Source organism: Protobothrops mucrosquamatus, unplaced genomic scaffold, assembly GCF_001527695.2.
Source record: "Protobothrops mucrosquamatus isolate PMUCROS unplaced genomic scaffold, P.Mucros_1.0 scaffold6085, whole genome shotgun sequence".
Taxonomy (NCBI): Eukaryota; Metazoa; Chordata; class Lepidosauria; order Squamata; family Viperidae; genus Protobothrops; species Protobothrops mucrosquamatus.
Window position 1 is genome coordinate 1 of NW_015391924.1, and position 4,726 is coordinate 4,726.

Genomic DNA, 4,726 nt, shown 5'->3' on the forward strand with positions numbered 1-4,726 from the left:
AAGAAGGGACGGGCAGTTGACTGGGGTGGATTCACATAATCGTGTTGGGTTACAATGACACTGAGGGTGTGTGTGGGTGGGTGGGGGTCTTCAGAGGACAGTCTGTAGGTATCACCTGGAGGGTGGTCCGCTCCCATCCTGAAGCCTCCAGAGACAAAAAGGAGGCGACCAATGGCCGGTCCCCAACTTTCGGCCAGCCGGGATGGGATTAAATCAGAAAGGCTGGATTAAGGGCTTGATATCTCATCAGTTCCCCCCAAGATCAACTTTTCACTAAAATATTTCCAGCTGTGCTTCTCAACTTCAACAACTGTGTTAAGACATGTGGACATGTGGACTTCAACTCCCAGAGAATTCTGGGAGTTGAAGTCCACAGGGAAAACTGCTTTAGATTAAAGTGTGTGTGTGGGGGGGAGAAGGCTCTTTATTCATACAGATTATTTTAATTCATTCATTCATTCAGTTTATATATATATATATATATATATATATATATATATATATATATATATATATATATATATATATATATATATATATATATATATATATATATATATATATATATATTGATTCACGCATTCATTCATTTTATTTTTTAAAAAAATTATATTGCTGCCTGCTCGCTCGCGGAGACTCAAGGCATCTTACAGGAGATTAAAAACACAATATTTATTTATTTATTTATTTATTTATTTATTTGTTTATTTGTTTGTTTGTTTGTTTGTTTGTTTACTTACTTACTTACTTACTTACTTACTTACTTACTTACTTACTTACTTACTTACTTACTTACTAGCTGTTCCTGGCCACGTGTTGTTGTGGCTCAGTCTCAATGCGCCATTGTGCATTCATCCCAAACAATAAGTTTTCATTTCTGCAATACTTTTCTCATGCCGGATGCTTTGGAAATGTTGCACGTGGGAGTTTTCAATGAATTGCATGTTCAATGGCAATTTCAAAGCGTCCAACAGATGGCGCTGTTTTTTTTTTTAAAAAGCATGTTTTTACCTGTCACAGGTGTGACATCTATATAATAGTAGGTATATAAAAGCACGCACGTATTCGAATGCAACGTTGTGTCAAAATTTCAAAGCAATCGGTGAAGAACTTTCGGAGATTTAAGATTTTGAACAAACGAACATTTACATTTTTATTTATATATAGATTGTATTTTTAAAAAATTATATTGCCGCCTCCTCGCTCAAGGCGACTCAAGGCGTCTTATAGGAGATATTAAAAAAATAATATTTGTTTGTTTGTTTGTTCATTCATTCATTTATACATTTATTTATTTTATTTTTAAAAAATTAAACTCACTCAAGGCGACTCAAGACGTCTTACAGGAGATATTAAAAACACAATATTTGTTTGTTTGTTTGTTTTTTATTAATTAATTAATTCATTCATTCATTTGTACAATCATTTATTTTATTTTAAAATAATTATATTGCTGCCTCCTCGCTCAAGGCGACTCAAGGCGTCTTACAGGAGATTAAAAACACACTATAGAAGAAATAAGAATAATAATAAAAAAAATAAGAATAATAAAATAATTACCTCCACCCACCCCCTAAATCAAAGCAATAACCACGATGAAAATCAGGCTGCCTTAAACCATCTATCTGCAAATCCCAAACCTCACGCTCGGAAAACGAAAGGGTATATTTCGTAGAAAAGTACAAAGTGACTTGATGGCCAATAATCAATGAATCAATCAATATCAATCAATCCATTTCCCGGGCCAGGCATTCTCTCCCGGTCCTTCTTTTTTTTCTAACCGAGCTTTCTCCCCCCATCGCAGTTTAATCATGGTTAAAGCCCCATCCAGGGCTTTCCTGACGGCAGCAAAGCCAGAAAGAGCAGCGTAACGTGGGAATGAACGTCTCCCCCAACCCCGGTTCGGAAAACCCGGTACCTTTCTCGCCCCTCCGGGCTGCGAGCTCTCCGTAGCCAGCATCCTCCGCCCCGCGGCCGCCTCTGGTCCCCGGGATGCGCCAAGCGCGGCCCCTTTAAGCCCTCCCCCCCCCCCGAGACCCCTCCCCACGAGCCCGGAGGTGTGAAAAGGCCGGGCGCCCCCTCCCCCCATTCCCGCCCCTAAGGGAAGGAAAGCCAGGGGTCGTGGGAAGGGCAAGGAAGATGTCCCTTTCTTTCTTTCTTTCTTTCTTTCTTTCTTTCTTTCTTTCTTTCTTTCTTTCTTTCTTTTTCCTTCTCTCTCCCTCTTTTTCTCTCTCTCTCCCTCCCTTCCTCTTTCTGTCTCCTTCTCTCTCTCCCTCCCTCCCTCTTTCTTTCTTTCTTTCTTTCTTTCTTTTTCCTTCTCTCTCCCTCTTTTTCTCTCTCTCTCCCTCCCTCCCTCCCTTTCTGTCTTCTCCTCTCTCTCCCTCCCTCCCTCTTTCTTTCTTTCTTTTTTTCTTTCTTTCTTTCTTTCTTTCTTTCTTTTTCTCTCTTTTTCTTTCTTTCTTTCTCTTTCTTTCTTTCTTTTTCCCATTTCCTGTTCCTCCTTCCTTCCTTTTCTTATTTATCTATTTTCTCCCTTGTTTTCTTTCTTTCCCTGTTCCCTTTTCCTTCCTTCCTCTTTTCTTTTTTCTTTTCTTTCTTTCTTTTCTTCTCTCTTTCCCTCTCTTTCTTTTTCCCCGTTTCCCACTCCGCCTTCCTTCCTTTTTGTTTTTTATCTATTTTTCTTTTTTCTTTCTTTCTTTTTTCTTTTTTTCTTTCTTTTTTCTCTCTCTCTTTTTTCTTTCTTTTTCTTTCTTTCTTTTTTCTCTCTCTTTCTTTTTCTTTCTTTCTCTCTTTCTTTCTTTCTTTCTTTCTTTTTCCCATTTCTTGTTCCTCCTTCTTTCCTTTTCTTATTTATCTATTTTCTCCCTTGTTTTCTTTCTTTCCCTGTTCCCTTCCCCTTCCTTCCTCTTTTCTTTTCTTTCTTTCTTTTTTTCTCTCTTTCCCTCTCTTTCTTTTTCCCTGTTTCCCACTCCGCCTTCCTTCTTTTTTTTATCTATTTTTCTTTTTTCTTTCTTTCTTTTTTTCTTTCTTTCTTTTTTCTCTCTCTCTTCTTTCTTTTTTTCTTTCTTTTTTCTCTCTTTCTTTTTCTTTCTTTCTCTCTCTCTTTCTTTCTTTCTTTCTTTCTTTCTTTTTCCCATTTCTTGTTCCTCCTTCCTTCCTTTTCTTATTTATTTATTTTTCCCTTGTTTTCTTTCTTTCCCTGTTCCCTTCCCCTTCCTTCCTCTTTTCTTTTCTTTCTTTCTTTTTTCTTTCTTTCTTTTTCCCCATTTCCCACTCCACTTCCTTTCTTTTTGTTTTTTAATCTATTTTTCTTTTTTTTATTTCCCTGTTCCTTTCCCCTTCCTCCTCCTGCTCCTTCCTTCCTTCCTTCCTTCCTTCCTTCCTTCCTTCCTTCCTTCCTTCCTTCCTCCCTCCCTCCCTCCCTCCCTCCCTCCCTCCCTCCCTCCCTCTCCCTNTATATATATATATATATATATATATATATATATATATATATATATATATATATATATATATATATATATATATATATATATATATATATATATATATATATATATATATATATATATATATATATATATATATTGATTCACGCATTCATTCATTTTATTTTTTAAAAAAAATTATATTGCTGCCTGCTCGCTCGCAGAGACTCAAGGCGTCTTACAGGGGATTAAAAACACAATATTTATTTATTTGTTTGTTTGTTTGTTTGTTGTATTTTTTAAAAAATATATTGCCACCTCCTTGCTCAAGGCGACTCAAGGCGTCTTACAGGAGATATTAAAAACACAATATTTATTTGTTTGTTTGTTTGTTCATTCATTCATTCATTTATACATTCATTTATTTTATTTTTAAAAAATTACATTGCCGCCTCCTCACTCAAGGCGACTCAAGGCGTCTTACAGGAGATTAAAAACACACTATAGAAGAAATAAGAATAATAATAAAAAAATAAGAATAATAAAATAATTACCTCCACCATCCCCCACCCCCCACCCCCTAAATCAAAGCAATAACCACGATGAAAATCAGGCTGCCTTAAACCATCTATCTGCAAATCCCAAACCTCACGCTGGGAAAACGAAAGGGTATATTTCGTAGAAGAGTACAAAGTGACTTGATGGCCAAAAATCAATCAATCAATCAATCAATCAATATCAATCAATCAATTTCCTGGGCCAGGGATTCTCTCCCGGTCCTTCTTTTTTTTCTAACCGAGCTTTCTTCCCCCATCGCGGTTAGCTTAATCATGGTTAGCCGGGGAAGCCCCCTTCCCCGTTCCGGCCTGTCCTGACGGCAACGAAGCCAGAAAGAGCAGCGTAACGTGGGAATGAACGTCTCCCCCAACCCCGGTTCGGAAAACCCGGTACCTTTCTCGCCCCTCCGGGCTGCGAGCTCTCCGTAGCCAGCATCCTCCGCCCCGCGGCCGCCTCTGGTCCCCGGGATGCGCCGAGCGCGGCCCCTTTAAGCCCTCGCCCCCCCGAGACCCCTCCCCACGAGCCTGGAGGTGTGAAAAGGCCGGGCGCCCCCTCCCCCCATTCCCGCCCCTAAGGGAAGGAAGGCCAGGGGTCGTGGGAAGGGCAAGGAAGTATCCCTTCTTTCTTTCTTTCTTTCTTTCTTTCTTTCTTTCTTTCTTTCTTTCTTTCTTTCTTTCTTTCTTTCTTTCTTTCTTTCTTTTTCCTTCTCTCTCCCTCTTTTTCTCTCTCTCTCCCTCCCT